At 42.5% G+C, this 21,422-nt stretch overlaps 9 non-coding genes across 9 annotated transcripts; all 9 read left to right on the top strand.

The window, feature by feature from the left end:
• Nucleotides 1–870: 870 nt before the first annotated feature.
• Nucleotides 871–986, top strand: LOC121275485. The gene has a single exon (XR_005942460.1). It is a non-coding gene; the product is annotated as a U5 spliceosomal RNA (small nuclear RNA).
• Nucleotides 987–3,163: 2,177 nt separating this feature from the next.
• Nucleotides 3,164–3,279, top strand: LOC121275468. Its single transcript, XR_005942444.1, has one exon. It is a non-coding gene; the product is annotated as a U5 spliceosomal RNA (small nuclear RNA).
• Nucleotides 3,280–5,448: 2,169 nt separating this feature from the next.
• Nucleotides 5,449–5,564, top strand: LOC121275484. The gene has a single exon (XR_005942459.1). It is a non-coding gene; the product is annotated as a U5 spliceosomal RNA (small nuclear RNA).
• Nucleotides 5,565–7,743: 2,179 nt separating this feature from the next.
• On the top strand, nt 7,744–7,859 carry LOC121275467. Its single transcript, XR_005942443.1, has one exon. It is a non-coding gene; the product is annotated as a U5 spliceosomal RNA (small nuclear RNA).
• Nucleotides 7,860–10,028: 2,169 nt separating this feature from the next.
• On the top strand, nt 10,029–10,144 carry LOC121275488. Its single transcript, XR_005942463.1, has one exon. It is a non-coding gene; the product is annotated as a U5 spliceosomal RNA (small nuclear RNA).
• A 2,172-nt stretch (nt 10,145–12,316) lies between these two features.
• Nucleotides 12,317–12,432, top strand: LOC121275464. Its single transcript, XR_005942440.1, has one exon. It is a non-coding gene; the product is annotated as a U5 spliceosomal RNA (small nuclear RNA).
• Nucleotides 12,433–14,604: 2,172 nt separating this feature from the next.
• LOC121275482 lies at nt 14,605–14,720 on the top strand. The gene has a single exon (XR_005942457.1). It is a non-coding gene; the product is annotated as a U5 spliceosomal RNA (small nuclear RNA).
• Nucleotides 14,721–16,892: 2,172 nt separating this feature from the next.
• On the top strand, nt 16,893–17,008 carry LOC121275462. Its single transcript, XR_005942439.1, has one exon. It is a non-coding gene; the product is annotated as a U5 spliceosomal RNA (small nuclear RNA).
• A 2,172-nt stretch (nt 17,009–19,180) lies between these two features.
• On the top strand, nt 19,181–19,296 carry LOC121275461. The gene has a single exon (XR_005942438.1). It is a non-coding gene; the product is annotated as a U5 spliceosomal RNA (small nuclear RNA).
• Nucleotides 19,297–21,422: the final 2,126 nt, after the last annotated feature.

Raw genomic sequence — 21,422 nt, 5'->3', positions numbered from 1 at the left:
ACTTTTTCATTATGACTGAATAAATTGGACCAATGCCAAGTCTCACTCAGAGATCCAGGTCACATTTTGCCCCAAATGTTTCGGAGATCCACATGTGACTACGCATGCCTGCGTTTTAGCTTTTAAATGCAGCTTTTGTGCAAAAGCACAAGCTTGTGCTGTAGCACTCATGCCTCTCACTTGCAGTATTGAAATTTCAAGCCAAATCGCAAGGTTGGAGTGCAAAAATGCAGTTGACACACAAGTGAATTACTGAGGGTGTGCTGCGCTCTCAAAAGTGCTATGACGTGCATTTTACGTGAATCCGAAGCCACATCTCCCTTCTCCTGGGATGGTAAGAGGTTCCTGGCGCTATTCCAATGAATAACAGGGAAGTCCTCCCTGCTGTCGTGGGCAATATTTAGCTCTCGGTCAGCATCAAAAAAGACACACACTATCTCCTCGTTACTGAATTGCTTTCTGGCGTTTGCAAATTACATGCACGTTGGTGACATTAGTGCAGTGAACACATTTGAAACGCATTTCTTTGCCTGGAAAGTGCTTTCAGATTCGTGGCAATGATCAAACGAGCTCTATGAATGTGTCGCTGTTTAAACATATTGAGCCTTGACGAGAGTGCACAAAAAATCAATTATCCCAAAGTGCAATGTTGAAAATGAATTTGCATATCGTGCAAGATTTGCTGCTGGCATGAGCGATGCTTGTTGCGGTCAATATTCTGGCATTGTAAAGAAAGATTTCCATGATTTTAGTTCCTTGAAATTGGTGTCTTTTCATATTCTGAGTCTTTAGGAGAACTGTTAGTTTGTCACCATGGCTTTAGGAGAGGGCTGTCGCTTCTCACCAAGGATATTGTACCTGCTGCTTCATAAGCTCCCAATTCTCTTCAGTTCGTACAAATCTTTCACCTTTTACTAAAGATTTCTGTGGAGAGAATGGATTGAGAGTTTTGAAGCAATTTTTGAAACCCTGATCTCAGTCAGGTTTTCTTGCCCAATGTGCAAAAACAGATGCCATTCAAGCTAATTTTTCTGCCTGAGTACTTTTTCTGATTATCAGTAGTTTTCCAGCACATTGCAATGCACAGCATTATTACAGCAGCCTTTCCAAGAAAGACACCATGAATCTATGCACTTTCCCAATCCAGATGCTGTCATGACGCTAGGTCTTTTCACTCTTGATGCTTTCTTCCTTCTGTGTTTCGCATTCCCCTCATAGCTGAGCCCTCGCTGACTGTTCTCAACTGTGTCTCCGCGTGCCTTGATAATTCTGCAAGCAAGCTCCTCACATTGAAAACAACACCCAGAGATTGCGTCAGCTACCGGATTGATCAATTGCCTCCACAGGCCCCTTCTCGTCTTCAAAGCACCAGTATAGTACGACTCCTTGCTTCAGTTTGTAACAACAAACAAACGTATTGCATACTACTGAACAAGCAAGGAAATAACAGAAGTTTAAGACGTACCTTTTCAACGTTCATTCATACTTTCCTAACTCCATGTTTAAGGGAAACCAGTAAATGTTCTGCAAAGATAAAAGCAAAATACTACACATACTGGGAATCTGAAGCAAAAACAAAAATAGCTGGAAAACTCAGCAGGTCTGACAGCATCTGTGGAGAGGAAGTCAGAGTTATCGTTTCCAGTCCGTATGAGTCTTCATCAGACCTCCGTCAGAAGTGGTCTGCAAAGCTGCGCTAAACTGAACGTAATCCAATGCCAGATTTAACCGATCTGTTTGGCTTTACTTCAACATCTATGAGTGCTCTCATCTTGAATAACAGGCTTCGTGGCACCCAGGCGCATTCTCTGTGAAGGCTCCCAAGCGAAAGTTATTGATTGAAAGGCTTTTGTTTGCAATGTACAAAGTATCCAATCAATTCATAGTTAGCTTCTTATCAGACACGTCAAGATAAAGAGAGACTTGCATTATTTATCACTTCTCAAGGCCTCTGGATGTCCCAAATGTCGTCACAGCTAATCACGTGTTTGTGACGTCTAGTCATTTGTGATGTAGGAAATGCGGCAAATAATGTGCACATAACAAACAGCAATGTGGGACAATCACCAGGTAAAATGTTGTCATGAAGTGGATTCTAGACAAAACGTTGCTCACGCTACTGGGGGAGAACATGCTGCTCATATCTGAACAGAATAACCAGCATGGTTTCTTTTGAACTGTATACCTTCAGTCCACTCTCCAGAAACCTGACTTGAGACAAGCAACTTGGAAGTTGAAACTTTGCTCGAGCTAAGTGAGGGTGTCCTATCTGTCAGTGAAGCTGCTTCTTCAGAACTTTTTCATTATGACTGAATAAATTGGACCAAAGCCAAGTCTCAGTCAGAGATCCAGGTCACATCTTGCCCCAAATGTTTCGGAGTTCCACATGTGACTACGCATGCCTGCGTTTTAGATTTAAATGCAGCTTTTGTGCAAAAGCACAAGCTTGTGCTGTAGCACTCATGCCTCTCACTTGCAGTATTGTAATTTCAAGACAAATCGCAATGTTGGAGTGCAAAAATGCAGTTGACACACAGGTGAATTACTGAGGGTGTGCTGCGCTCTCAGAAGTGCTATGACGTGCATTTTACGTGAATCCGAAGCCACATCTCACTTCTCCTGGATGGTAAGAGGACCCCTGGCGCTATTCCAATGAATAACAGGGGGCTCCTCCCTGCTGTCGTGGGCAATATTTAGCTCTCGGTCAGCATCAAAAAAGACACACACTATCTCCTCGTTACCGAATTGCTGTCTGGCGTTTGCAAGTTACCTGCACGTTGGCGACATTAGGGCAGTGAACACATTTGAAACGCATTTCTTTGCCTGGAAAGTGCTTTCAGATTAGTGGCAATGATGAAATGTGCTCTATAAATGTGTCGCTGTTTTAACATATTGAGTCTTGACGAGAGTGCACAAAAAATCAATTACCCCAAAGTGCAATGTTGAACATGAATTTGCATTTCGTGCAAGATTTGCAGCTGGCATGAGCGATGCTTGTTGCAGTCAATATTCTGGCATTGTAAAGAAAGATTTCCATGATTTTAGTTCCTTGAAATTGGTGTCTTTTCATATTCTGAGTCTTTAGGAGAACTGTTAGTTTGTCACCATGGCTTTAGGAGAGGGCTCTCGCTTCTCACCAAGGATATTGTACCTGCTGCTTCATAAGCTCCCAATTCTCTTCAGTTCGTACAAATCTTTCGCCTTTTACTAAAGATTTCCGTGGAGAGAATGGATTGAGAGTTTTGAAGCAATTTTTGAATGCATGACCTCAGTCAGGTTTTCTTGTCCAATGTGCAAAAACAGATGCCATTCAAGCTATTTTTTCTGCCTGAGTACTTTTTCTGATTATCAGTAGTTTTCCAGCAATGCAATGCACAGCATTATTACAGCAGCCTTTCCAAGAAAGACACCATGAATCTATGCACTTTCCCAATCCAGATGCTGTCATGACGCTAGGTCTTTTCACTCTTGATGCTTTCTTCCTTCTGTGTTTCGCATTCCCCTCATATCTGAGCCCTCACTGACTGTTCTCAACTGTGTCTCCGCGTGCCTTGATAATTCTGCAAGCAAGCACCTCATATTGAAAACAACACCCAGAGATTGCGTCAGCTACCGGATTGATCAATTGCCTCCACAGGCCCCTTCTCGTCTTCAAAGCACCAGTATAGTACGACTCCTTGCTTTAGTTTGTAACAACAAACAAATGTATTGCATACTACTGAACAAGCAAGGAAATAACAGTAGTTTAAGACGTACCTTTTCAACGTTCATTCATAACTTTCCTAACTCCATGTTTAAGGGAAACCAGTAAATGTTCTGCAAAGATAAAAGCAAAATACTGCACATACTGGGAATCTGAAGCAAAAACAAAAATAGCTGGAAAACTCTGCAGGTCTGACAGCATCTGTGGAGAGGAAGTCAGAGTTATTGTTTCCAGTCCGTATGAGTCTTCGTCAGACCTCCGTCAGAAGTGGTCTGCAAAGCTGCGCTAAACTGAGCGTAATCCACTGCCAGATTTTACCGATCTGTTTGGCTTTACTTCAACATCTATGAGTGCTCTCATCTTCAATGACATGCTTCGTGGCACCCAGGGGCATTATCTTTGAAGGCTCGCAAGTGAAAGTCATTCATTGAAAGGCTTTTGTTTGCAATGTACAAAGTATCCAATCAATTCATAGTTAGCTTCTTATCAGACACGTCAAGATAAAGAGAGACTTGCATTATTTATCACTTCTCAAGGCCTCTGGATGTCCCAAATGTTGTCACAGCTAATCACGTGTTTGTGACGTCTAGTCACTTGTGATGTAGGAAATGCGGCAAACAATGTGCACACAACAAACAGCTATGTGGGATAATCACCAGGTAAAATGTTGTCATGAAGTGGATTCTAGACAAAACGTTGCTCACGCTACTGGGGGAGCTCATATCTGAACAGAATAAACAGCACGGTTTCTTTTGAACAGTATACCTTCAGTCCACTCTCCAGAAACCTGACGCGGGACAAGCAATTTGGAAGTTGAAACTTTGTTTGAGCTAAGTGAGGGTCTTCTATCTGTCAGTGAAGCTGCTTCTTCAGAACTTTTTCATTATGACTGAATAAATTGGACCAATGCCAAGTCTCACTCAGAGATCCAGGTCACATTTTGCCCCAAATGTTTCGGAGATCCACATGTGACTACGCATGCCTGCGTTTTAGCTTTTAAATGCAGCTTTTGTGCAAAAGCACAAGCTTGTGCTGTAGCACTCATGCCTCTCACTTGCAGTATTGAAATTTCAAGCCAAATCGCAAGGTTGGAGTGCAAAAATGCAGTTGACACACAAGTGAATTACTGAGGGTGTGCTGCGCTCTCAGAAGTGCTATGACGTGCATTTTACGTGAATCCGAAGCCACATCTCCCTTCTCCTGGATGGTAAGAGGTTTCCTGGCGCTATTCCAATGAATAACAGGGAAGTCCTCCCTGCTGTCGTGGGCAATATTTATCTCTCGGTCAGCATCAAAAAAGACACACACTATCTCCTCGTTACTGAATTGCTTTCTGGCGTTTGCAAATTACATGCACGTTGGTGACATTAGTGCAGTGAACACATTTGAAACGCATTTCTTTGCCTGGAAAGTGCTTTCAGATTCGTGGCAATGATCAAACGAGCTCTATAAATGTGTCGCTGTTTAAACATATTGAGCCTTGACGAGAGTGCACAAAAAATCAATTATCCCAAAGTGCAATGTTGAAAATGAATTTGCATATCGTGCAAGATTTGCTGCTGGCATGAGCGATGCTTGTTGCGGTCAATATTCTGGCATTGTAAAGAAAGATTTCCATGATTTTAGTTCCTTGAAATTGGTGTCTTTTCATATTCTGAGTCTTTAGGAGAACTGTTAGTTTGTCACCATGGCTTTAGGAGAGGGGCACTCGCTTCTCACCAAGGATATTGTACCTGCTGCTTCATAAGCTCCCAATTCTCTTCAGTTCGTACAAATCTTTCACCTTTTACTAAAGATTTCTGTGGAGAGAATGGATTGAGAGTTTTGAAGCAATTTTTGAAACCCTGATCTCAGTCAGGTTTTCTTGCCCAATGTGCAAAAACAGATGCCATTCAAGCTAATTTTTCTGCCTGAGTACTTTTTCTGATTATCAGTAGTTTTCCAGCACATTGCAATGCACAGCATTATTACAGCAGCCTTTCCAAGAAAGACACCATGAATCTATGCACTTTCCCAATCCAGATGCTGTCATGACGCTAGGTCTTTTCACTCTTGATGCTTTCTTCCTTCTGTGTTTCGCATTCCCCTCATAGCTGAGCCCTCGCTGACTGTTCTCAACTGTGTCTCCGTGTGCCTTGATAATTCTGCAAGCAAGCTCCTCACATTGAAAACAACACCCAGAGATTGCGTCAGCTACCGGATTGATCAATTGCCTCCACAGGCCCCTTCTCGTCTTCAAAGCACCAGTATAGTACGACTCCTTGCTTCAGTTTGTAACAACAAACAAACGTATTGCATACTACTGAACAAGCAAGGAAATAACAGAAGTTTAAGACGTACCTTTTCAACGTTCATTCATACTTTCCTAACTCCATGTTTAAGGGAAACCAGTAAATGTTCTGCAAAGATAAAAGCAAAATACTACACATACTGGGAATCTGAAGCAAAAACAAAAATAGCTGGAAAACTCAGCAGGTCTGACAGCATCTGTGGAGAGGAAGTCAGAGTTATCGTTTCCAGTCCGTATGAGTCTTCATCAGACCTCCGTCAGAAGTGGTCTGCAAAGCTGCGCTAAACTGAACGTAATCCAATGCCAGATTTAACCGATCTGTTTGGCTTTACTTCAACATCTATGAGTGCTCTCATCTTGAATAACAGGCTTCGTGGCACCCAGGCGCATTCTCTGTGAAGGCTCCCAAGCGAAAGTTATTGATTGAAAGGCTTTTGTTTGCAATGTACAAAGTATCCAATCAATTCATAGTTAGCTTCTTATCAGACACGTCAAGATAAAGAGAGACTTGCATTATTTATCACTTCTCAAGGCCTCTGGATGTCCCAAATGTCGTCACAGCTAATCACGTGTTTGTGACGTCTAGTCACTTGTGATGTAGGAAATGCGGCAAATAATGCGCACACAACAAACAGCAATGTGGGATAATCACCAGGTAAAATGTTGTCATGAAGTGGATTCTAGACAAAACGTTGCTCACGCTACTGGGGGAGAACATGCTGCTCATATCTGAACAGAATAACCAGCACGGTTTCTTTTGAACTGTATACCTTCAGTCCACTCTCCAGAAACCTGACTTGAGACAAGCAACTTGGAAGTTGAAACTTTGTTCGAGCTAAGTGAGGATGTTATATCTGTCAGTGAAGCTGCTTCTTCAGAACTTTTTCATTATGACTGAATAAATTGGACCAATGCCAAGTCTCACTCAGAGATCCAGGTCACATCTTGCCCCAAATGTTTCGGAGTTCCACATGTGACTACGCATGCCTGCGTTTTAGCTTTTAAATGCAGCTTTTGTGCAAAAGCACAAGCTTGTGCTGTAGCACTCATGCCTCTCACTTGCAGTATTGTAATTTCAAGACAAATCGCAAAGTTGGAGCGCAAAAATGCAGTTGACACACAAGTGAATTACTGAGGGTGTGCTGCGCTCTCAGAAGTGATATGACGTGCATTTTACGTGAATCCAAAGCCACATCTCACTTCTCCTGGGATGGTAAGAGGTCCCCTGGCACTATTCCAATGAATAACAGGGGGCTCCTCCTTGCTGTCGTGGGCAATATTTATCTCTCGGTCAGCATCAAAAAAGACACACACTATCTCCTCGTTACCGAATTGCTGTCTGGTGTTTGCAAGTTACCTGCACGTTGGCGATATTAGAGCAGTGAACACATTTGAAACGAATTTCTTTGAATGGAAACTGCTTTCAGATTCGTGGCAATGATCAAATGCGCTCTATAAATGTGTCGCTGTTTTAACATATTGAGTCTTGACGAGAGTGCACAAAAAATCAATTACCCCAAAGTGCAATGTTGAACATGAATTTGCATTTCGTGCAAGATTTGCAGCTGGCATGAGCGATGCTTGTTGCAGTCAATATTCTGGCATTGTAAAGAAAGATTTCCATGATTTTAGTTCCTTGAAATTGGTGTCTTTTCATATTCTGAGTCTTTAGGAGAACTGTTAGTTTGTCACCATGGCTTTAGGAGAGGGCTCTCGCTTCTCACCAAGGATATTGTACCTGCTGCTTCATAAGCTCCCAATTCTCTTCAGTTCGTACAAATCTTTCGCCTTTTACTAAAGATTTCCGTGGAGAGAATGGATTGAGAGTTTTGAAGCAATTTTTGAATGCATGACCTCAGTCAGGTTTTCTTGTCCAATGTGCAAAAACAGATGCCATTCAAGCTATTTTTTCTGCCTGAGTACTTTTTCTGATTATCAGTAGTTTTCCAGCAATGCAATGCACAGCATTATTACAGCAGCCTTTCCAAGAAAGACACCATGAATCTATGCACTTTCCCAATCCAGATGCTGTCATGACGCTAGGTCTTTTCACTCTTGATGCTTTCTTCCTTCTGTGTTTCGCATTCCCCTCATATCTGAGCCCTCACTGACTGTTCTCAACTGTGTCTCCGCGTGCCTTGATAATTCTGCAAGCAAGCACCTCATATTGAAAACAACACCCAGAGATTGCGTCAGCTACCGGATTGATCAATTGCCTCCACAGGCCCCTTCTCGTCTTCAAAGCACCAGTATAGTACGACTCCTTGCTTTAGTTTGTAACAACAAACAAATGTATTGCATAATACTGAACAAGCAAGGAAATAACAGTAGTTTAAGACGTACCTTTTCAACGTTCATTCATAACTTTCCTAACTCCATGTTTAAGGGAAACCAGTAAATGTTCTGCAAAGATAAAAGCAAAATACTGCACATACTGGGAATCTGAAGCAAAAACAAAAATAGCTGGAAAACTCTGCAGGTCTGACAGCATCTGTGGAGAGGAAGTCAGAGTTATTGTTTCCAGTCCGTATGAGTCTTCGTCAGACCTCCGTCAGAAGTGGTCTGCAAAGCTGCGCTAAACTGAGCGTAATCCACTGCCAGATTTTACCGATCTGTTTGGCTTTACTTCAACATCTATGAGTGCTCTCATCTTCAATGACATGCTTCGTGGCACCCAGGGGCATTATCTTTGAAGGCTCGCAAGTGAAAGTCATTCATTGAAAGGCTTTTGTTTGCAATGTACAAAGTATCCAATCAATTCATAGTTAGCTTCTTATCAGACACGTCAAGATAAAGAGAGACTTGCATTATTTATCACTTCTCAAGGCCTCTGGATGTCCCAAATGTTGTCACAGCTAATCACGTGTTTGTGACGTCTAGTCACTTGTGATGTAGGAAATGCGGCAAACAATGTGCACACAACAAACAGCTATGTGGGATAATCACCAGGTAAAATGTTGTCATGAAGTGGATTCTAGACAAAACGTTGCTCACGCTACTGGGGGAGCTCATATCTGAACAGAATAAACAGCACGGTTTCTTTTGAACTGTATACCTTCAGTCCACTCTCCAGAAACCTGACTTGAGACAAGCAACTTGGAAGTTGAAACTTTGTTCGAGCTAAGTGAGGGTGTTATATCTGTCAGTGAAGCTGCTTCTTCAGAACTTTTTCATTATGACTGAATAAATTGGACCAATGCCAAGTCTCACTCAGAGATCCAGGTCACATCTTGCCCCAAATGTTCCGGAGTTCCACATGTGACTAAGCATGCCTGCGTTTTAGCTTTTAAATGCAGCTTTTGTGCAAAAGCACAAGCTTGTGCTGTAGCACTCATGCCTCTCACTTCCAGTATTGTAATTTCAAGCCAAATCGCAAGGTTGGAGTGCAAAAATGCAGTTGACACACAAGTGAATTACTGAGGGTGTGCTGCGCTCTCAGAAGTGCTATGACGTGCATTTTACGTGAATCCGAAGCCACATCTCACTTCTCCTGGAATGGTAAGAGGTCCCCTGGCGCTATTCCAATGAATAACAGGGGGCTCCTCCCTGCTGTCGTGGGCAATATTTAGATCTCGGTCAGCATCAAAAAAGACACACACTATCTCCTCGTTACCGAATTGCTGTCTGGCGTTTGCAAGTTACCTGCACGTTGGCGACATTAGAGCAGTGAACACATTTGAAAGGCATTTCTTTGCCTGGAAAGTGCTTTCAGATTCGTGGCAATGATCAAATGGCGCTCTATAAATGTGTCGCTGTTTTAACATATTGAGCCTTGACGAGAGTGCACAAAAAATCAATTACCCCAAAGTGCAATGTTGAACATGAATTTGCATATCGTGCAAGAATTGCAGCTGGCATGAGCGATGCTTGTTGCAGTCAATATTCTGCATTGTAAAGAAAGATTTCCATGATTTTAGTCGCTTGAAATTGGTGTCTTTTTATATTCTGAGTCTTTAGGAGAACTGTTAGTTTGTCACCATGGCTTTAGGAGAGGGCTGTCGCTTCTCACCAAGGATATTGTACCTGCTGCTACATAAGCTCCCAATTCTCTTCAGTTTGTACAAATCTTTTGCCTTTTACTGAAGATTTCCGTGGAGAGAATGGATTGAGAGTTTTGAAGCAATTTTCGAATGCCTGACCTCAGTCAGGTTTTCTTGTCCAATGTGCAAAAATAGATGCCATTCAAGCTATTTTTTCTGCCTGTGTACTTTTTCTGATTATCAGTAGTTTTCCAGCACATTGCAATGCACAGCATTATTACAGCAGCCATTCCAAGAAAGACACCATGAATCTACGCACTTTCCCAATCCAGATGCTGTCATGACGCTAGGTCTTTTCACTTTTGATGCTTTCTTCCTTCTGTGTTTCGCATTCCCCTCATAGCTGAGCCCTCGCTGACTGTTCTCAACTGTGTCTCCGCGTGCCTTGATAATTATGCAAGCAAGCTCCTCACATTGAAAACAACACCCAGAGATTGCGTCAGCTACCGGATTGATCAATTGCCTCCACAGGCCCCTTCTCGTCTTCAAAGCACCAGTGTAGTACGACTCCTTGCTTTAGTTTGTAACAACAAACAAATGTATTGCATACTACTGAACAAGCAAGGAAATAACAGAAGTTTAAGACGTACCTTTTCAGCGTTCATTCATAACTTTCCTAACTCCATGTTTAAGGGAAACCAGTAAATGTTCTGCAAAGATAAAAGCAAAATACTGCACATACTGGGAATCTGAAGCAAAAACAAAAATAGCTGGAAAACTCAGCAGGTCTGACAGCATCTGTGGAAAGGAAGTCAGAGTTATCGTTTCCAGTCCGTATGAGTCTTCATCAGACCTCCGTCAGAAGTGGTCTGCAAAGCTGCGCTAAACTGATCGTAATCCACTGCCAGATTTTACCGATCTGTTTGGCTTTACTTCAACATCTATGAGTGCTCTCTTCTTGAATGACATGCTTCGTGGCACCCAGGCGCATTATCTTTGAAGGCTCCCAAGCGAAAGTCATTCATTGAAAGGCTTTTGTTTGCAATGTACAAAGTATCCAATCAATTCATAGTTAGCTTCTTATCAGACACGTCAAGATAAAGAGAGACTTGCATTATTTATCACTTCTCAAGGCCTCTGGATGTCCCAAATGTCGTCACAACTAATCACGTGTTTGTGACGTCTAGTCACTTGTGATGTAGGAAATGCGGCAAATAATGCGCACACAACAAACAGCAATGTGGGATAATCACCAGGTAAAATGTTGTCATGAAGTGGATTCTAGACAAAACGTTGCTCATGCTACTGGGGGAGCTCATATCTGAACAGAATAACCAGCACGGTTTCTTTTGAACTGTATACCTTCAGTCCACTCTCCAGAAACCTGACTTGAGACAAGCAACTTGGAAGTTGAAACTTTGTTCGAGCTAAGTGAGGGTGTTATATCTGTCAGTGAAGCTGCTTCTTCAGAACTTTTTCATTATGACTGAATAAATTGGACCAATGCCAAGTCTCACTCAGAGATCCAGGTCACATCTTGCCCCAAATGTTCCGGAGTTCCACATGTGACTACGCATGCCTGCGTTTTAGCTTTTAAATGCAGCTTTTGTGCAAAAGCACAAGCTTGTGCTGTAGCACTCATGCCTCTCACTTGCAGTATTGTAATTTCAAGACAAATCGCAATGTTGGAGTGCAAAAATGCAGTTGACACACAAGTGAATTACTGAGGGTGTGCTGCTCTCTCAGAAGTGCTATGACGTGCATTTTACGTGAATCCGAAGCCACATCTCACTTCTCCTGGAATGGTAAGAGGTCCCCTGGCGCTATTCCAATGAATAACAGGGGGCTCCTCCCTGCTGTCGTGGGCAATATTTAGATCTCGGTCAGCATCAAAAAAGACACATACTATCTCCTCGTTACCGAATTGCTGTCTGGCGTTTGCAAGTTACCTGCACGTTGGCGACATTAGAGCAGTGAACACATTTGAAACGCATTTCTTTGCCTGGAAAGTGCTTTCAGATTCGTGGCAATGATCAAACGGCGCTCTATAAATGTGTCGCTGTTTTAACATATTGAGCCTTGACGAGAGTGCACAAAAAATCAATTACCCCAAAGTGCAATGCTGAACATGAATTTGCATATCGTGCAAGATTTGCAGCTGGCATGAGCGATGCTTGTTGCAGTCAATATTCTGGCATTGTAAAGAAAGATTTCCATGATTTTAGTTCCTTGAAATTGGTGTCTTTTCATATTCTGAGTCTTAAGGAGAACTGTTAGTTTGTCACCATGGCTTTAGGAGAGGGCACTCGCTTCTCACCAAGGATATTGTACCTGCTGCTTCATAAGCTCCCAATTCTCTTCAGTTTGTACAAATCTTTCGCCTTTTACTAAAGATTTCCGTGGAGAGAATGGATTGAGAGTTTTGAAGCAATTTTTGAAACCCTGATCTCAGTCAGGTTTTCTTGCCCAATGTGCAAAAACAGATGCCATTCAAGCTATTTTTTCTGCCTGAGTACTTTTTCTGATTATCAGTAGTTTTCCAGCACATTGCAATGCACAGCATTATTACAGCAGCCTTTCCAAGAAAGACACCATGAATCTATGCACTTTCCCAATCCAGATGCTGTCATGACGCTAGGTCTTTTCACTCTTGATGCTTTCTTCCTTCTGTGTTTCGCATTCCCCTCATAGCTGAGCCCTCGCTGACTGTTCTCAACTGTGTCTCCGCGTGCCTTGATAATTCTGCAAGCAAGCTCCTCACATTGAAAACAACACCCAGAGATTGCGTCAGCTACCGGATTGATCAATTGCCTCCACAGGCCCCTTCTCGTCTTCAAAGCACCAGTATAGTACGACTCCTTGCTTTAGTTTGTAACAACAAACAAATGTATTGCATACTACTGAACAAGCAAGGAAATAACAGAAGTTTAAGACGTACCTTTTCAACGTTCATTCATAACTTTCCTAACTCCATGTTTAAGGGAAACCAGTAAATGTTCTGCAAAGATAAAAGCAAAATACTGCACATACTGGGAATCTGAAGCAAAAACAAAAATAGCTGGAAAACTCTGCAGGTCTGACAGCATCTGTGGAGAGGAAGTCAGAGTTATCGTTTCCAGTCCGTATGAGTCTTCATCAGACCTCCGTCAGAAGTGGTCTGCAAAGCTGCGCTAAACTGATCGTAATCCACTGCCAGATTTTACCGATCTGTTTGGCTTTACTTCAACATCTATGAGTGCTCTCTTCTTGAATGACATGCTTCGTGGCACCCAGGCGCATTATCTTTGAAGGCTCCCAAGCGAAAGTCATTCATTGAAAGGCTTTTGTTTGCAATGTACAAAGTATCCAATCAATTCATAGTTAGCTTCTTATCAGACACGTCAAGATAAAGAGAGACTTGCATTATTTATCACTTCTCAAGGCCTCTGGATGTCCCAAATGTCGTCACAACTAATCACGTGTTTGTGACGTCTAGTCACTTGTGATGTAGGAAATGCGGCAAATAATGCGCACACAACAAACAGCAATGTGGGATAATCACCAGGTAAAATGTTGTCATGAAGTGGATTCTAGACAAAACGTTGCTCACGCTACTGGGGGAGCTCATATCTGAACAGAATAACCAGCACAGTTTCTTTTGAACTGTATACCTTCAGTCCACTCTCCAGAAACCTGACTTGAGACAAGCAACTTGGAAGTTGAAACTTTGTTCGAGCTAAGTGAGGGTGTTATATCTGTCAGTGAAGCTGCTTCTTCAGAACTTTTTCATTATGACTGAATAAATTGGACCAATGCCAAGTCTCACTCAGAGATCCAGGTCACATCTTGCCCCAAATGTTCCGGAGTTCCACATGTGACTACGCATGCCTGCGTTTTAGCTTTTAAATGCAGCTTTTGTGCAAAAGCACAAGCTTGTGCTGTAGCACTCATGCCTCTCACTTGCAGTATTGTAATTTCAAGACAAATCGCAATGTTGGAGTGCAAAAATGCAGTTGACACACAAGTGAATTACTGAGGGTGTGCTGCGCTCTCAGAAGTGCTATGACGTGCATTTTACGTGAATCCGAAGCCACATCTCACTTCTCCTGGAATGGTAAGAGGACCCCTGGCGCTATTCCAATGAATAACAGGGGGCTCCTCCCTGCTGTCGTGGGCAATATTTAGATCTCGGTCAGCATCAAAAAAGACACACACTATCTCCTCGTTACCGAATTGCTGTCTGGCGTTTGCAAGTTACCTGCACGTTGGCGACATTAGAGCAGTGAACACATTTGAAACGCATTTCTTTGCCTGGAAAGTGCTTTCAGATTCATGGCAATGATCAAACGGCGCTCTATAAATGTGTCGCTGTTTTAACATATTGAGCCTTGACGAGAGTGCACAAAAAATCAATTACCCCAAAGTGCAATGTTGAACATGAATTTGCATATCGTGCAAGATTTGCAGCTGGCATGAGCGATGCTTGTTGCAGTCAATATTCTGGCATTGTAAAGAAAGATTTCCATGATTTTAGTTCCTTGAAATTGGTGTCTTTTCATATTCTGAGTCTTAAGGAGAACTGTTAGTTTGTCACCATGGCTTTAGGAGAGGGCTCTCGCTTCTCACCAAGGATATTGTACCTGCTGCTTCATAAGCTCCCAATTCTCTTCAGTTTGTACAAATCTTTTGCCTTTTACTAAAGATTTCCATGGAGAGGATGGATTGAGAGTTTTGAAGCAATTTTTGAAACCCTGATCTCAGTCAGGTTTTCTTGCCCAATGTGCAAAAACAGATGCCATTCAAGCTATTTTTTCTGCCTGAGTACTTTTTCTGATTATCAGTAGTTTTCCAGCACATTGCAATGCACAGCATTATTACAGCAGCCTTTCCAAGAAAGACACCATGAATCTATGCACTTTCCCAATCCAGATGCTGTCATGACGCTAGGTCTTTTCACTCTTGATGCTTTCTTCCTTCTGTGTTTCGCATTCCCCTCATAGCTGAGCCCTCGCTGACTGTTCTCAACTGTGTCTCCGCGTGCCTTGATAATTCTGCAAGCAAGCTCCTCACATTGAAAACAACACCCAGAGATTGCGTCAGCTACCGGATTGATCAATTGCCTCCACAGGCCCCTTCTCGTCTTCAAAGCACCAGTGTAGTACGACTCCTTGCTTTAGTTTGTAACAACAAACAAATGTATTGCATACTACTGAACAAGCAAGGAAATAACAGAAGTTTAAGACGTACCTTTTCAACGTTCATTCATAACTTTCCTAACTCCATGTTTAAGGGAAACCAGTAAATGTTCTGCAAAGATAAAAGCAAAATACTGCACATACTGGGAATCTGAAGCAAAAACAAAAATAGCTGGAAAACTCAGCAGGTCTGACAGCATCTGTGGAGAGGAAGTCAGAGTTATCGTTTCCAGTCCGTATGAGTCTTCATCAGACCTCCGTCAGAAGTGGTCTGCAAAGCTGCGCTAAACTGATCGTAATCCACTGCCAGATTTTACCGATCTGTTTGGCTTTACTTCAACATCTATGAGTGCTCTCTTCTTGAATGACATGCTTCGTGGCACCCAGGCGCATTATCTTTGAAGGCTCCCAAGCGAAAGTCATTCATTGAAAGGCTTTTGTTTGCAATGTACAAAGTATCCAATCAATTCATAGTTAGCTTCTTATCAGACACGTCAAGATAAAGAGAGACTTGCATTATTTATCACTTCTCAAGGCCTCTGGATGTCCCAAATGTCGTCACAACTAATCACGTGTTTGTGACGTCTAGTCACTTGTGATGTAGGAAATGCGGCAAATAATGCGCACACAACAAACAGCAATGTGGGATAATCACCAGGTAAAATGTTGTCATGAAGTGGATTCTAGACAAAACGTTGCTCACGCTACTGGGGGAGCTCATACCTGAACAGAATAAACAGCACGGTTTCTTTTGAACTGTATACCTTCAGTCCACTCTCCAGAAACCTGACTTGAGACAAGCAACTTGGAAGTTGAAACTTTGTTCGAGCTAAGTGAGGGTGTTATATCTGTCAGTGAAGCTGCTTCTTCAGAACTTTTTCATTATGACTGAATAAATTGGACCAATGCCAAGTCTCACTCAGAGATCCAGGTCACATCTTGCCCCAAATGTTTCGGAGTTCCACATGTGACTACGCATGCCTGCGTTTTAGCTTTTAAATGCAGCTTTTGTGCAAAAGCACAAGCTTGTGCTGTAGCACTCATGCCTCTCACTTGCAGTATTGTAATTTCAAGACAAATCGCAATGTTGGAGTGCAAAAATGCAGTTGACACACAAGTGAATTACTGAGGGTGTGCTGCGCTCTCAGAAGTGCTATGACGTGCATTTTACGTGAATCCGAAGCCACATCTCACTTCTCCTGGAATGGTAAGAGGTCCCCTGGCGCTATTCCAATGAATAACAGGGGGCTCCTCCCTGCTGTCGTGGGCAATATTTAGATCTCGGTCAGCATCAAAAAAGACACACACTATCTCCTCGTTACCGAATTGCTGTCTGGCGTTTGCAAGTTACCTGCACGTTGGCGACATTAGAGCAGTGAACACATTTGAAACGCATTTCTTTGCCTGGAAAGTGCTTTCAGATTCGTGGCAATGATCAAACGGCGCTCTATAAATGTGTCGCTGTTTTAACATATTGAGCCTTGACGAGAGTGCACAAAAAATCAATTACCCCAAAGTGCAATGTTGAACATGAATTTGCATATCGTGCAAGATTTGCAGCTGGCATGAGCGATGCTTGTTGCAGTCAATATTCTGGCATTGTAAAGAAAGATTTCCATGATTTTAGTTCCTTGAAATTGGTGTCTTTTCATATTCTGAGTCTTAAGGAGAACTGTTAGTTTGTCACCATGGCTTTAGGAGAGGGCACTCGCTTCTCACCAAGGATATTGTACCTGCTGCTTCATAAGCTCCCAATTCTCTTCAGTTTGTACAAATCTTTCGCCTTTTACTAAAGATTTCCGTGGAGAGAATGGATTGAGAGTTTTGAAGCAATTTTTGAAACCCTGATCTCAGTCAGGTTTTCTTGCCCAATGTGCAAAAACAGATGCCATTCAAGCTATTTTTTCTGCCTGAGTACTTTTTCTGATTATCAGTAGTTTTCCAGCACATTGCAATGCACAGCATTATTACAGCAGCCTTTCCAAGAAAGACACCATGAATCTATGCACTTTCCCAATCCAGATGCTGTCATGACGCTAGGTCTTTTCACTCTTGATGCTTTCTTCCTTCTGTGTTTCGCATTCCCCTCATAGCTGAGCCCTCGCTGACTGTTCTCAACTGTGTCTCCGCGTGCCTTGATAATTCTGCAAGCAAGCTCCTCACATTGAAAACAACACCCAGAGATTGCGTCAGCTACCGGATTGATCAATTGCCTCCACAGGCCCCTTCTCGTCTTCAAAGCACCAGTATAGTACGACTCCTTGCTTTAGTTTGTAACAACAAACAAATGTATTGCATACTACTGAACAAGCAAGGAAATAACAGAAGTTTAAGACGTACCTTTTCAACGTTCATTCATAACTTTCCTAACTCCATGTTTAAGGGAAACCAGTAAATGTTCTGCAAAGATAAAAGCAAAATACTGCACATACTGGGAATCTGAAGCAAAAACAAAAATAGCTGGAAAACTCTGCAGGTCTGACAGCATCTGTGGAGAGGAAGTCAGAGTTATCGTTTCCAGTCCGTATGAGTCTTCATCAGACCTCCGTCAGAAGTGGTCTGCAAAGCTGCGCTAAACTGGTCGTAATCCACTGCCAGATTTTACCGATCTGTTTGGCTTTACTTCAACATCTATGAGTGCTCTCTTCTTGAGTGACATGCTTCGTGGCACCCAGGCGCATTATCTTTGAAGGCTCCCAAGCGAAAGTCATTCATTGAAAGGCTTTTGTTTGCAATGTACAAAGTATCCAATCAATTCATAGTTAGCTTCTTATCAGACACGTCAAGATAAAGAGAGACTTGCATTATTTATCACTTCTCAAGGCCTCTGGATGTCCCAAATGTCGTCACAACTAATCACGTGTTTGTGACGTCTAGTCACTTGTGATGTAGGAAATGCGGCAAATAATGCGCACACAACAAACAGCAATGTGGGATAATCACCAGGTAAAATGTTGTCATGAAGTGGATTCTAGACAAAACGTTGCTCATGCTACTGGGGGAGCTCATATCTGAACAGAATAACCAGCACGGTTTCTTTTGAACTGTATACCTTCAGTCCACTCTCCAGAAACCTGACTTGAGACAAGCAACTTGGAAGTTGAAACTTTGTTCGAGCTAAGTGAGGGTGTTATATCTGTCAGTGAAGCTGCTTCTTCAGAACTTTTTCATTATGACTGAATAAATTGGACCAATGCCAAGTCTCACTCAGAGATCCAGGTCACATCTTGCCCCAAATGTTCCGGAGTTCCACATGTGACTACGCATGCCTGCGTTTTAGCTTTTAAATGCAGCTTTTGTGCAAAAGCACAAGCTTGTGCTGTAGCACTCATGCCTCTCACTTGCAGTATTGTAATTTCAAGACAAATCGCAATGTTGGAGTGCAAAAATGCAGTTGACACACAAGTGAATTACTGAGGGTGTGCTGCTCTCTCAGAAGTGCTATGACGTGCATTTTACGTGAATCCGAAGCCACATCTCACTTCTCCTGGAATGGTAAGAGGTCCCCTGGCGCTATTCCAATGAATAACAGGGGGCTCCTCCCTGCTGTCGTGGGCAATATTTAGATCTCGGTCAGCATCAAAAAAGACACATACTATCTCCTCGTTACCGAATTGCTGTCTGGCGTTTGCAAGTTACCTGCACGTTGGCGACATTAGAGCAGTGAACACATTTGAAACGCATTTCTTTGCCTGGAAAGTGCTTTCAGATTCGTGGCAATGATCAAACGGCGCTCTATAAATGTGTCGCTGTTTTAACATATTGAGCCTTGACGAGAGTGCACAAAAAATCAATTACCCCAAAGTGCAATGTTGAACATGAATTTGCATATCGTGCAAGATTTGCAGCTGGCATGAGCGATGCTTGTTGCAGTCAATATTCTGGCATTGTAAAGAAAGATTTCCATGATTTTAGTTCCTTGAAATTGGTGTCTTTTCATATTCTGAGTCTTAAGGAGAACTGTTAGTTTGTCACCATGGCTTTAGGAGAGGGCACTCGCTTCTCACCAAGGATATTGTACCTGCTGCTTCATAAGCTCCCAATTCTCTTCAGTTTGTACAAATCTTTCGCCTTTTACTAAAGATTTCCGTGGAGAGAATGGATTGAGAGTTTTGAAGCAATTTTTGAAACCCTGATCTCAGTCAGGTTTTCTTGCCCAATGTGCAAAAACAGATGCCATTCAAGCTATTTTTTCTGCCTGAGTACTTTTTCTGATTATCAGTAGTTTTCCAGCACATTGCAATGCACAGCATTATTGCAGCAGCCTTTCCAAGAAAGACACCATGAATCTATGCACTTTCCCAATCCAGATGCTGTCATGACGCTAGGTCTTTTCACTCTTGATGCTTTCTTCCTTCTGTGTTTCGCATTCCCCTCATAGCTGAGCCCTCGCTGACTGTTCTCAACTGTGTCTCCGCGTGCCTTGATAATTCTGCAAGCAAGCTCCTCACATTGAAAACAACACCCAGAGATTGCGTCAGCTACCGGATTGATCAATTGCCTCCACAGGCCCCTTCTCGTCTTCAAAGCACCAGTATAGTACGACTCCTTGCTTTAGTTTGTAACAACAAACAAATGTATTGCATACTACTGAACAAGCAAGGAAATAACAGAAGTTTAAGACGTACCTTTTCAACGTTCATTCATAACTTTCCTAACTCCATGTTTAAGGGAAACCAGTAAATGTTCTGCAAAGATAAAAGCAAAATACTGCACATACTGGGAATCTGAAGCAAAAACAAAAATAGCTGGAAAACTCTGCAGGTCTGACAGCATCTGTGGAGAGGAAGTCAGAGTTATCGTTTCCAGTCCGTATGAGTCTTCATCAGACCTCCGTCAGAAGTGGTCTGCAAAGCTGCGCTAAACTGATCGTAATCCACTGCCAGATTTTACCGATCTGTTTGGCTTTACTTCAACATCTATGAGTGCTCTCTTCTTGAATGACATGCTTCGTGGCACCCAGGCGCATTATCTTTGAAGGCTCCCAAGCGAAAGTCATTCATTGAAAGGCTTTTGTTTGCAATGTACAAAGTATCCAATCAATTCATAGTTAGCTTCTTATCAGACACGTCAAGATAAAGAGAGACTTGCATTATTTATCACTTCTCAAGGCCTCTGGATGTCCCAAATGTCGTCACAACTAATCACGTGTTTGTGACGTCTAGTCACTTGTGATGTAGGAAATGCGGCAAATAATGCGCACACAACAAACAGCAATGTGGGATAATCACCAGGTAAAATGTTGTCATGAAGTGGATTCTAGACAAAACGTTGCTCACGCTACTGGGGGAGCTCATATCTGAACAGAATAACCAGCACGGTTTCTTTTGAACTGTATACCTTCAGTCCACTCTCCAGAAACCTGACTTGAGACAAGCAACTTGGAAGTTGAAACTTTGTTCGAGCTAAGTGAGGGTGTTATATCTGTCAGTGAAGCTGCTTCTTCAGAACTTTTTCATTATGACTGAATAAATTGGACCAATGCCAAGTCTCACTCAGAGATCCAGGTCACATCTTGCCCCACATGTTCCGGAGTTCCACATGTGACTACGCATGCCTGCGTTTTAGCTTTTAAATGCAGCTTTTGTGCAAAAGCACAAGCTTGTGCTGTAGCACTCATGCCTCTCACTTGCAGTATTGTAATTTCAAGACAAATCGCAATGTTGGAGTGCAAAAATGCAGTTGACACACAAGTGAATTACTGAGGGTGTGCTGCGCTCTCAGAAGTGCTATGACGTGCATTTTACGTGAATCCGAAGCCACATCTCACTTCTCCTGGAATGGTAAGAGGACCCCTGGCGCTATTCCAATGAATAACAGGGGGCTCCTCCCTGCTGTCGTGGGCAATATTTAGATCTCGGTCAGCATCAAAAAAGACACACACTATCTCCTCGTTACCGAATTGCTGTCTGGCGTTTGCAAGTTACCTGCACGTTGGCGACATTAGAGCAGTGAACACATTTGAAACGCATTTCTTTGCCTGGAAAGTGCTTTCAGATTCATGGCAATGATCAAACGGCGCTCTATAAATGTGTCGCTGTTTTAACATATTGAGCCTTGACGAGAGTGCACAAAAAATCAATTACCCCAAAGTGCAATGTTGAACATGAATTTGCATATCGTGCAAGATTTGCAGCTGGCATGAGCGATGCTTGTTGCAGTCAATATTCTGGCATTGTAAAGAAAGATTTCCATGATTTTAGTTCCTTGAAATTGGTGTCTTTTCATATTCTGAGTCTTAAGGAGAACTGTTAGTTTGTCACCATGGCTTTAGG

Source organism: Carcharodon carcharias, chromosome 2 (genome assembly GCF_017639515.1).
Source record: "Carcharodon carcharias isolate sCarCar2 chromosome 2, sCarCar2.pri, whole genome shotgun sequence".
Taxonomy (NCBI): domain Eukaryota; kingdom Metazoa; phylum Chordata; class Chondrichthyes; order Lamniformes; family Lamnidae; genus Carcharodon; species Carcharodon carcharias.
This window is presented reverse-complemented; position numbering and strand designations above follow the sequence as displayed.